Here is a 13,435-nt window from a genome sequence, read left to right on the forward strand (position 1 = left end):
ATTCCAATGATCAATAGAATTTAATGATTCAATGGTCAATAGCTAGCTGTTATCACCTATGGCCTTTGGAATGTGTGTTTGTCATGATGTGCCATTTAGTGGACAATAGCCTTGTTGTCTGACTGAAGCATATGCTACTGTTAGTACAAAGGCCGGCAGATGGCGATATTGAGTAGTTTTCATTTTACCCTCCAAAACGCATTGTATGCGATACATTCAATATCCCTCGTGTCAATACATTCGTATCCCTCGTGGACTGGTTCGTACCTAAAACATTCTCCATTCAGACTGCATAGGCTTTGATTTCCTCAACTTTATTTAATGGTGAGAAGGGAAAAAAAGGCCAAAATATGCCTACTTTCCATATGAAACAATGTTACACCACCATGATAGGGTGGCTATAATGCTAATCTCGGATGTTGTGTAAAACGCATTCAGCCAATCAGGTTGCAGCAGTCTGTTTTTTCACCATAATGCTTCCAACACACGGACATGGTTTTTGCGCAAAATTGTACACAGCATCATCTGGATATATATGCAACAAGAGTTCAACGTTCACCCTCTGCTACCATTTCTGTCAAGCCATCTACACATACAGTTTGACACATACTTTGGATTAATCCAACCTATGGACCACACCGAACGCACTGCAACTGCCTCTGCAACACAATGCTGCAGTTGCAGTGCGTTCGGTGTGGTCCATAGGTTGGATTTATCCAACGTATGAGTCAAACTATGCGTTTCATTAGAAATGAATGTAATTCTGATGTACCAAAATGAAATGAAGCTGTCGGTGTGTTCGAAGCGTAACCTAACCCAGTGCAGTGTCACGTAAGTGGACACCAAGATTGTTCTCAGGGCACGTCTGCCGGTTTTTACTAGCAGAAGAGACTTTTCGTAGCAGGTTAAGAGAATGTAAACAGCAAATTAGGAGAATTAACATGGCAGGTTAGGAGAATTAGGTAAAGGTTTAGCTAACATGCTAAGATTGTCCCCAACATGACTCAAACATATCCTAGGTAAAACCAGGTCTGCCCTGAGAACAGTGCTGGTTTCCACTAATGTGATGCCAATAAAAGAAACATGCATAAAATATACAGAATCCCTAGGGGCGTCAGGTAGCCTAGGGAGAATTAATTAGGTAGCCTAGGGGCGTCAGGTAGCCTAGGGAGAATTAATTAGGTAGCCTAGGGACGTCAGGTAGCCGAGGGAGAATTAATTAGGTAGCCTAGGGGCGTCAGGTAGCCTAGGGAGAATTAATTAGGTAGCCTAGGGGCGTCAGGTAGCCTAGGGAGAATTAATTAGGTAGCCTAGGGGCGTCAGGTAGCCGAGGGAGAATTAATTAGGTAGCCTAGGGGCGTCAGGTAGCCTAGGGAGAATTAATTAGGTAGCCTAGGGGTGTCAGGTAGCCTAGGGATAATTAATTAGGTAGCCTAGGGGCATCAGGTAGCCTAGGGAAAATTAATTAGGTAGCCTAGGGGCGTCAGGTAGCCTAGGGAGAATTAATTAGGTAGCCTAGGGGCGTCAGGTAGCCGAGGGAGAATTAATTAGGTAGCCTAGGGGCGGCAGGTAATAGCCCAGGGGAGGCAGGTAATAGCCCAGGGGAGGCAGGTCATAGCCCAGGGGAGGCAGGTAATAGCCCAGGGGAGGCAGGTAATAGCCCAGGGGCGGCAGGTAATAGCCCAGGGGAGGCAGGTAATAGCCCAGGGGCGCCAGGTAATAGCCCAGGGGAGGCAGGTAATATCTCCTGGTCGGCAGGTAGCCCAGGGGAGGCAGGTAATAGCCCAGGGGAGACAGGTACTAGCCCAGGGGAGGCAGGTAATAGTCCAGGGGAGGCAGGTAATAGCCCAGGGGCGGCAGGTACACCGACATGGGGAGGCAATAGCCCAGGGGCGGCAGGTAATAGCCCAGGGGAGGCAGGTAATATCTCCTGGTCGGCAGGTAGCCCAGGGGAGGCAGGTAATAGCCCAGGGGAGACAGGTAATAGCCCAGGGTAGGCAGGTAATAGCCCAGGGGATGCAGGTAATAGCCCAGGGGAGGCAAGTAATAGCCCAGGGGAGGCAGGTAATAGCCCAGGGGAGGCAGGTAATAGCCCAGGGGAGGCAGGTAATAGCCCAGGGGAGACAGGTAATAGCCCAGGGGAGGCAGCTAATAACCCCAGGTCGGCAGGTAGCCCAGGGGAGGCAGGTAATATCCGGGGGTCGGCTGGTAGCCCAGGGGAGGCAGGTAATATCCCCGGGTCGGCAGGTAGCCCAGGGGTTAGAGCGTTGGGCCAGTAACCAAAAGATTGCTGGATCGATTTCCCAAGCGGACAAGGTAAAAAATATTTAGTTCTGCCCCTGAACGAGGCAGTTAACCCACTGTTCCCTAGTAGACAGTTATTGTAAATAGGATTTTTTAAAATATAGTTTCAACCTAATTGGCTTAATACCATACATAACACCCAGGATTTGCATGTAGGCAGTCTAGCATGTTGATGGAAAATGGTGTTTCATAAGGAAAGTACGTATATTTTCCTAATTTCTTTCCGCCTTCTCGCCATTAAATAAAGTAAAGGAGGAAATCGATCCCTATGCAGCCTGAATGTATGTGTTTTTTTTACGAGGGATACAAATGTATTGCTGGCTGCATACAATGCATTTGGATGGTCAAATGAAAATGACTCAATGTCGCCACCTGCTGGCCTTTGGGCTCGGCTACTGTACGGTTCGGCGGCTTGTGTTTCACGTTGCTGAAGATGTAAATCAAAGTATATGTCAGATGTTGCTAAAATATTATGTTAATTTGTGACATTTCGGATAAGCAATCGAGCTCAATAAGGTTTGACTTTTAAAATCAAAACTCATACAGTCAGCAGAGTCCTGTAATAAATCTGTGGCGTAGAAAACAGTCCGAGTTGCACTGCTCAGTGCTCGAGTACGGTCAGCGGCACTCTCCCAATTAATAACACTCGCTTTCAAAATGTAATGTTGATTTGAATTTGACTTATAGATCTAATTCTCTCACATTAGTTTATATGGGCTCCACAAGATTATAATAATAATAATAATAATACGATTGACCATTGTTTTAATGTATTGTATTCTGTTCTTGTGTTGTTGTGTACATGCAGACTACTTCCTGTTGATCTCTTGCCAGGTCCCCCCTCGTAAACGGTCTTTTCCTGGTTAAATAAATGTAATGTAAAAAAAAAAAAAAAAAAAAATCTGAACAATCACCAGATCTGGACAATGTGGTGATGTTGAAGTATTGGATCACTTTATGGGTAATTGAGTAGAACATCATATTAGCAGCCGTCCTGATTTGATACGTATCTGGAGGATTAACATGATACTGGTGCATGCAGTGGGGGCTGGTGAGGGGAGGACGGCTCATAATAATGTCTGGAACGGCGTGAATGGAATGGCATCAAACACATGGAGACATGTCTTTTTTTAATGTATGGATACCATTCCACTCCAGTCATTACCACGAGTCCGTCCTCCCCAATTAAGGTGCCACCAACCTCCTTTGGCTGCATGCCCTACGGTATAATCTGTACAACAACAACAAAAAAATACAGCTAATGCTTAAGTATTATTTTTTTTAAACATAATGTTGAATTAAATACAAATAATGAATTGTCCTGTGGTCCCTTACGGTTATAACCACTTCCCTCTTTTGTTTTCCTTCTTCTTCGAATCCTGGCCTTTTATCCGCCCCAAGGTCCTATTATCCTGGCCTATTATCCTGGCCTTATATCCTGGCCTATTATCCTGGCCTATTATCCGGGCCTATTATGGCCCTGGCCTATTATCCTGGCCTTTTATCCTGGCCTATTATCCTGGCCTTTTATCCTGGCCTATTATCCTGGCCTATTATCCTGGCCTATTATCCTGGCCTATTATCCGGGCCTATTATCCTGGCCTATTATCCTGGCCTATTATCCTGGCCTATTATCCGGGCCTATTATCCTGGCCTTTTATCCTGGCCTATTATCCTGGCCTTTTATCCTGGCCTATTATCCTGGCCTATTATCCTGGCCTATTATCCTGGCCTTTTATCCTGGCCTATTATCCGGGCCTATTATCCTGGCCTATTATCCTGGCCTTTTATCCTGGCCTATTATCCGGGCCTTTTATCCTGGCCTTTTATCCTGGCCTATTATCCGGGCCTATTATCCTGGCCTTTTATCCTGGCCTATTATCCTGGCCTTATATCCTGGCCTATTATCCGGGCCTATTATCCTGGCCTTTTATCCTGGCCTATTATCCTGGCCTTTTATCCTGGCCTATTATCCTGGCCTTATATCCTGGCCTATTATCCGGGCCTATTATCCTGGCCTTTTATCCTCCTATTATCCGGGCCTCCTGGCCTTTTATCCTGGCCTATTATCCTGGCCTGGCCTTTATCCTGGCCTATTATCCTGGCCTATTATCCGGGCCTATTATCCTGGCCTATTGGCCTTTTATCCGGGCCTATTTTCCTGGCCTATTGCATCTGAGCACTGTTTAGATCAATTGCTGTTTTACTACAACCGAGCAGGTCATACAGTATTTCTAGATTGAATGTATCATTATATCTTTCTCTGTATAGTCTGAGAGAGAACAACTGACCAAATCCAGTATCCCCATAACTGCCAATCAGTGTCTGTCTAAAGAGGCAGCTGTGGACTGTACTGTAGAGTGTATTAGGTTAGAGTGCCCTGTCTCCAGCCCTGCTGTGGACTGTACTGTGGACTGTACTGTAGAGTGGATTAGGTTAGAGTGCCGTGGCTCCAGCCCTACTGTGGACTGTACTGTGGACTGTACTGTAGAGTGGATTAGGTTAGAGTGCCCTGTCTCCAGCCCTGCTGTGGACTGTACTGTGGGCTGTACTGTAGAGTGTATTAGGTTAGAGTGCCCTGTCTCCAGCCCTGCTGTGGACTGTACTGTGGGCTGTACTGTAGAGTGTATTAGGTTAGAGTGCCCTGTCTCCAGCCCTGCTGTGGACTGTACTGTGGGCTGTACTGTAGAGTGTATTAGGTTAGAGTGCCCTGTCTCCAGCCCTGCTGTGGACTGTACTGTGGACTGTACTGTAGAGTGGATTAGGTTAGAGTGCCGTGGCTCCAGCCCTGCTGTGGACTGTACTGTGGACTGTACTGTAGAGTGGATTACAGTGGCTTGCGAAAGTATTCACCCCCCTTGGCATTTTTTCCTATTTTGTTGCCTTACAACCTGGAATTAAAATGGATGTTTTGGGGGTTTGTATAATTTGATCTACACAACACGCCTACCAATTTGAAGATGCAAAATATTTTTGAGGGGTGAAACAAACAAGAAATAAGACAAAAAAAATGGAAAAGTGGAGCCTGCATAACTATTCACCCCCCCCCCCCCCCCCAAAAGTCAATAATTTGTAGAGACACCTTTTGCAGCAATTACAGCTGCAAGCCTCTTGGGGTAGGTCTCTATAAGCTTGGCACATCTAGCCACTGGGATTTTTGCCCATTCTTCAAGGCAAAACTGCTCCAGCTCCTTCAAGTTGGATGGGTTCCAATGGTGTACAGTAATCTTTAAGTCATACCACAGATTCTCAATTGGATTGATGTCTGGGCTTTGACTAGGCCATTCCAAGACATTTACATGTTTCCCCTTAAACCACTTGAGTGTTGCTTTAGCAGTATGCTTAGGGTCATTGTCCTGCTGGAAGGTGAACCTCCATCACAGTCTCAAATCTCTGGAAGACTGAAACAGGTTTTCCTCAAGAATTTCCCATCATTCCTTCAATTCTGACCCGTTTCTCAGTCCCTGCCAATGAAAAACATCCCCACAGCATGATGCTGCCAACACCATGCTTCACTGTGGGGATGATGTTCTCACTGTGATGAGAGGTGCTGGGTTTGCGCCAGACATAACGTTTCTTTGATGGCCAAAAACCTACATTTTAGTCTCATCTGACCAGAGTACCTTCTTCCATATGTTTGGGGAGTCTTCCACATGCCTTTTGGCAAACAACGTGTTTGCTTATTTTGTTCTTGAAGCAATGTCTTTTTTTCTGGCCACTCTTCCGTAAAGCCCAGCTCTGTGGAGTGTACGACTTAAAGTGGTCCTATAGACAGATACTTCAATCTCCACTATGGAGCTTTGCAGCTCCTTCAGGGTTATCTTTGGTCTCTTTGTTGCCTCTCTGATTAATGCCCTTCTGGTCTGTGAGTTTTGGTGGCCGGCTCTCTCTTGGCAGGTTTGTTTTGGTGCCATATTCTTTCTATTTTTTAATAATGCTCCGTGGGATGTTCAAAGATTCGGATATTTTTTTATAACCCAACCCTGATCTGTATTTCTCCACAACTTTGTCCCTGACCTGTTTGGAGAGCTCATTGGTCTTCATGATGCCACTTGCTTGGTGGTTCCCCTTGATTTGTGGTGTTGCAGACTCTGGGGCCTTTCAGAACAGGTGTATATGTACTGAGATCATGTGACTGATCATGTGACACTTAGATTGCACACAGATGGACTTTATTTAACTAATTATGTGACTTCTGAAGGTAATTGGTTTCACCAGATCTTATTTAGAGGTTTCCTATGGGGTGAATACATATGGTTTCCTATGGGGTGAATACATATGGTTTCCTATGGGGTGAATACATATGGTTTCCTATGGGGTGAATACATATGGTTTCCTATGGGGTGAATACATATGGTTTCCTATGGGGTGAATACATATGGTTTCCTATGGAGTGAATACATATGGTTTCCTATGGGATGAATACATATGGTTTCCTATGGGGTGAATACATATGGTTTCCTATGGGGTGAATAGATATGGTTTCCTATGGGGTGAATACATATGGTTTCCTATGGGGTGAATACATATGGTTTCCTATGGGGTGAATACATATGGTTTCCTATGGGGTGAATACATATGGTTTCCTATGGAGTGAATACATATGGTTTCCTATGGGGTGAATACATATGGTTTCCTATGGGGTGAATACATATGGGGTGAATACATATGGTTTCCTATGGGGTGAATACATATGGTTTCCTATGGGGTGAATACATATGGTTTCCTATGGGGTGAATACATATGGTTTCCTATGGGGTGAATACATATGGTTTCCTATGGGGTGAATACATATAGTTTCCTATGGGGTGAATACATATGGTTTCCTATGGGGTGAATACATATGGTGTATGTCCATTACATGAAATCCAAATAAAAAGCAATTTAAATTACAATTTGTAATGCAACAAAATAGGAAAATAACGGCAAGGGGGATGAATACCTTTGCACGGCACTGTCGGTTAGGTTGCCGTGGTCCCAGCCCTGCTACAGCAGTGCAGGCTATTACTATACCCCTCCCCCTTCTCGCTCTCCTAGCGTTACATGACAACACTCTTTAGCTCAGTTTCACATCAGACAAATCAGACTTGTCGTTCGTATTTCAAACCCCTAACAAACAAGCTCAAACAAAGAGGTACTGATGACTAGCTTGTTATAAAACGTTCCAGTTTGAATTCAACGCACAGTAGGCTACGTCCCAAGTGGTACCATATATATATAACCTATACTGTATAGAGCCCCATGGGCCCTGGTCAAAAGTAGTGCACTATGCAGGGAACAGGGTGCCGTTTGGGGGCACAACCTGCTCTCTCTGTACTCAGTAAGGGCGTTAGAGAAGGAGATGGACTGCTACTGTGCTCAGACAGAAAACAGTGTGTGGTCTGTCCCTTGTTTGGCTTCAATATCGCCCTGTTATTGTTGTTGTGAGGGGGGGGGGGGGGGCTGTTGAATAAACACTTCAGGGGACTTGGGTGGATCAACTGATATGTTAAAAAGCTTCTGTTGTTGTATAACCGCCGTGTTGACCCTTGAGATACATACTGTTCTGTATGCAGTGCATACAGTACACAGACGTGCCTCTGATATAACAGCTGAAATGTATATGCCTAAAATGGCACCCTATTCCCTACTTAGTGCACTACTTTTGACCTGGGCCCATAAATAGTAGGAGAAGCAGAATGATACTTTATTGGGTGCCATTTAGGACAACCCCAGGACAGAAGTGCCTCTGATATGATGGCTGAAACAAAGTTACAGTTCTGTAGATGTGGGTAGTGTTTTTATAACCTGATGAGAGAATTGGTTATGGTTGGAGCCAAATGGATAAGGGATGATTTATTTATCCTGTTTAGCTTAGCTAACATCGTACCAGGGGGGCTGATGGGGTCCACACACACACACACACACACGCACACACACACACGCGCGCACACACACACGCACGCACGCGCGCACGCAGGCAGGCAGGCACAGGCACACACACACGCGCGCACACACACACACACACGCACGCACGCGCACGCAGGCACGCACACACACACACACGCACACACACACACACGCACGCGCGCACGCAAACACACACACACACACACACACACACACACACACACACACACACACACACACACACACACACACACATAATGACAAGACTAATGTCTCACTACTAGGGCTGTGGAGGTCATGAAATGTTGTCAGCTGGTGATTGTCAAGCAAATAGCTGCCGTTCTCACAGTAATTGACCCCGTTAATTAACATAAACACATTTAACATCTTCTGACTTCCGCACAAAGCCACTGATGCTGACCTTTGGGAACATCTACATATTAGATCTATTTAATATAGTCTACACCATCACAGTAAATCCATTATTTATTTTAGACAGGTCTAAAGAAGCATTATAATGAGAAAAAAATGTAGTCTATTTTCAGAAGAACAGAATCGCATACCTCTTGAGTTTTCCTTAAGTTAGGTCCTGATGTGGCTATGCCATACAGTATTGCTGTGGGCTACACTCGTTCATTTAGCAGGCAAGATTTACTTAGAATTATGTGGTATAATTTTTTATAGTATGAAGAATAGAAATGAACATAACTGATTCAAATACAAAGGATATATTCTACAAACGATAGCGCACATTTGAACACACGGTGTTGAGAGGTTGACAAAGAAACATAGTTATTTATGCCGTTTTAGTTGTGATACAAACGTTGGGCTGGAGGAGTACCAGAGGAAGTGTTGGGCTCCCAAACGTTGGGCTGGAGGAGGACCAGAGGAAGTACATTCTAAAGCAGCATGATGTGCCTCTCACTATGACATGGCTAATCTCTCACTATGACATGGCTAATCTCTCACTATGACATGGCTAACCTCCCACAATGACATGGCTAACTTCTCACTATGACATGGCTAATCTCTCACTATGACATGGCTAGCCTTCACTACACACTGTGACATGGCTAGCCTCCCACAATGACATGGCTAACCTCTCACTATGACATGGCTAACCTCTCACTATGACATGGCTAGCCTCTCACTATGACATGGCTAGCCTCTCACTACACATGACATGGCTAGCCTCTCACTATGACATGGCTAATCTCTCACTATGACATGGCTAACCTCTCACTATGACATGGCTAATCTCTCACTATGACATGGCTAATATCTCACTACACACTGTGACATGGCTAGCCTTTCACAATGACATGGCTAACCTCTCACTATGACATGGCTAACCTCCCACAATGACATGGCTAACCTCTCACTATGACATGGCTAATATCTCACTACACACTGTGACATGGCTAATCTCTCACAATGACATGGCTAACCTCTCACAATGACATGGCTAACCTGACATCACTATGACATGGCTAACCTCCCACAATGACATGGCTAACCTCTCACTATGACATGGCTAATCTCTCACTATGACATGGCTAATCTCTCACTATGACATGGCTAACCTCCCACAATGACATGGCTAACTTCTCACTATGACATGGCTAACCTCTCACAATGACATGGCTAACCTCTCACAATGACATGGCTAACCTCTCACCCCATCCCACCTATAGCGACTGTAGAGGTGTTAGTTCCAGCAGAATGGGACTCTGGTCCCATCACACCTATAGAGACTGTAGAGGTGTTAGTCCCAGCAGAATGGGACTCTGGCCCCATCCCACCTATAGAGACTGTAGAGGTGTTAGTCCCAGCAGAATGGGACTCTGGTCCCATCCCACCCATCACTGCTTCTACTGTTGAGTTTAGTTCCAACAGAATGGTATTTCTAGGTCCCATCTCACCAGATAAATCATTTAGAGACTGTTGCATTGTGTTGAAGTCCCAGCAGAACTGGGACTCTAGGCCCCATCCCATGCTGTTAAATAGAGACTGTATTGGACAAATGTTAAGTCCGGATGAGCAATGGGATTTAAATGCACCCCATCTCACCCATCTGTGCTATTATTCATTGTTATATTGTAGAGAGAGCAAGTGTTTAATTTAACGGATCCCACTGGATTTCTGGTACCTCTCATTTTGGACTGGAGATAAATTTTGGCGGATGGTACCTCTCCATTTTGACTGAAAACTAGCATGTTCAGTACCTCTCCATTTTGGACTGGAACCTAGGCTATATATTCTAAGGGATATTTGGGTTGGGCCTGGCTTAGTTTTGAAGTCTCTGTTTGAAAAATGTTGGCTGTGGCTGTGTGCAATTCTAGTTAAATGAGATTGAGATTCACTTTCTATGTTCTATTATTCATCTCCCTCTCTCTTGTTATATTGTGAGAGAACAAGTGTTTAATTTAAGCCTGGATCATCTCTCTGCTCTTATCTGGACAACTCTCCATTTACAGACTGGCCTACAACTCTCAACCTATCTCTGCCGGACATGAGCCCTCCATTTTGGACTCTCATTTCTGCTCTTATAGACGGAGTGCAACCATCTCCTGCTCTTTAGACGTGACTGGAACCATTTTGTCCGGATCGGGTACAACCTCTCCTCTTTGGACTGGAACCTCATTTTGGCTTATGCCCGGGCCTGATATTCTCAAGGGATGATTATGGGTTGAGCCTGCAACTCTATGGTTTTGAAGTCTCATCTCTCTGCTCTTTAGACGTGAAAACTCTGCTCTTTGGACGTGGCTGTGTGTGAGAGTCATAAGAGATTGAGATTCACTTTCTATGCTCTTATAATTTATCTCATCTCTCTGCTCTTATAGACGTGAGCCTGCAACTCTCATCTCTCTGCTCTTATAGACGTGAGCCTGCAACTCTCATCTCTTATAGACGTGAGCCTACAACTCTCATCTCTCTGCTCTTATAGACGTGATCCTGCAACTCTCATCTCTCTGCTCTTATAGACGGGAGCCTACAACTCTCATCTGTCTGCTCTTATAGACGTGAGCCTACAACTCTCATCTCTCTGCTCTTATAGACGTGATCCTGCAACTCTCATCGCTCTGCTCTTATAGACGTGAGCCTACAACTCTCATCTCTCTGCTCTTATAGACGTGAGCCTGCAACTCTCATCTCTCTGCTCTTATAGACGTGAGCCTACAACTCTCATCTCTCTGCTCTTATAGACGTGAGCCTGCAACTCTCATCTCTCCAGTGTTGCACTTCATAATTTATTTCCTTATAGAATCATAGCCAGGGAAGGAAGGGTCATTCATCATTTATTTCCTTTTAGAATCATAGCCAGGGGAAGGAAGGGTCTGCATCATTTATTACCTATAGAATCATAGCCAGGGGAAGGTCCTTCATCATTTATTACCTATAGAATCATAGCCAGAGGAAGGAAGGGTCCTTCATCATTTATTACCTATAGAATCTTAGCCAGGGAAGGAAGGGTCCTTCATCATTTATTATCTATAGAATCATAGCCAGGGGAAGGAAGGGTCCTTCATCATTTATTACCTTATAGAATCATAGCCAGGGGAAGGAAGGGTCATTCATCATTTATTTCCTTATAGAATCATAGCCAGGGGAAGGAAGGGTCCTCCATCATTTATTATCTATAGAATTAGGGTCCTTCATCTTATAGAATCACAGCCAGGGAAGGAAGGGTCCTTCATCATTTATTACCTATAGAATCATAGCCAGGGTAAGGAAGGGTCCTTCATCATTTATTACCTATAGAATCACAGGGGAAGGAAGGGTCCTTCATCATTTATTACCTATAGAATCATAGCCAGGGGAAGGAAGGGTCCTTCATCATTTATTACCTATAGAATCACAGCCAGGGGAAGGAAGGGTCCTTCATCATTTATTATCTATAGAATCATAGCCAGGGTAAGGAAGGGTGCTTCATCATTTATTACCTATAGAATCATAGCCAGGGAAGGAAGGGTCCTTCATCATTTATTACCTATAGAATCATAGCCAGGGTAAGGAAGGGTCCTTCATCATTTATGTCCTTATAGAATCATAGCCAGGTTAAGGAAGGGTCCTTCATCATTTATTACCTATAGAATCATAGCCAGGGGAAGGAAGGGTCCTTCATCATTTATTACCTATAGAATCATAGCCAGGGGAAGGAAGGGTCATTCATCATTTATTTCCTTATAGAATCATAGCCAGGGGAAGGAAGGGTCCTTCATCATTTATTACCTATAGAATCACAGCCAGGGGAAGGAAGGGTCCTTCATCATTTATTACCTATAGAATCATAGCCAGGGTAAGGAAGGGTCCTTCATCATTTATTACCTATAGAATCACAGCCAGGGAAGGAAGGGTCCTTCATCATTTATTACCTATAGAATCATAGCCAGGGGAAGGAAGGGTCCTTCATCATTTATTACCTATAGAATCACAGCCAGGGAAGGAAGGGTCCTTCATCATTTATTATCTATAGAATCATAGCCAGGGAAGGAAGGGTCCTTCATCATTTATTACCTATAGAATCATAGCCAGGGGAAGGAAGGGTCATTCATCATTTATTACCTATAGAATCAACAGTGGTGAAGGGTGCTTCATCATTTATGTCCTTATAGAATCATAGCCAGGTTAAGGAAGGGTCCTTCATCATTTATTACCTATAGAATCATAGCCAGGGGAAGGAAGGGTCCTTCATCATTTATTACCTATAGAATCATAGCCAGGTTAAGGAAGGGTCCTTCATCATTTATTACCTATAGAATCATAGCCAGGGGAAGGAAGGGTCCTTCATCATTTATGTCCTTATAGAATCATAGCCAGGGGAAGGAAGGGTCCTTCATCATTTATGTCCTTATAGAATCATAGCCAGGGGAAGGAAGGGTCCTTCATCATTTATGTCCTTATAGAATCATAGCCAGGGAAGGAAGGGTCCTTCATCATTTATTACCTATAGAATCATAGCCAGGGTAAGGAAGGGTCCTTCATCATTTATTAATAGAATCACAGCCAGGGAAGGAAGGTCCTTCATCATTTATTTTAGAATCATAGCCAGGGTAAGGAAGGGTCCTTCATCATTTATTACCTATAGAATCACAGCCAGGGGAAGGAAGGGTTCATTTATTACCTATAGAATCATAGCCAGGGTGAGGAAGGGTCCTTCATCATTTATTACCTACAGAATCATTCAGGGGAAGGAAGGGTCCTTCATCATTTATTACCTATAGAATAACAGTGAACAGGT

General features: G+C 44.3%; 1 pseudogene; it reads left to right on the top strand.

Moving 5' to 3' along the window:
• The window catches only part of LOC135545461 (probable E3 ubiquitin-protein ligase MID2), a 190,919-nt pseudogene that overhangs the window by 971 nt on the left and 176,513 nt on the right, over nt 1-13,435 (top strand).

Source organism: Oncorhynchus masou, chromosome 9 (assembly GCF_036934945.1).
Source record: "Oncorhynchus masou masou isolate Uvic2021 chromosome 9, UVic_Omas_1.1, whole genome shotgun sequence".
Taxonomy (NCBI): domain Eukaryota; kingdom Metazoa; phylum Chordata; class Actinopteri; order Salmoniformes; family Salmonidae; genus Oncorhynchus; species Oncorhynchus masou.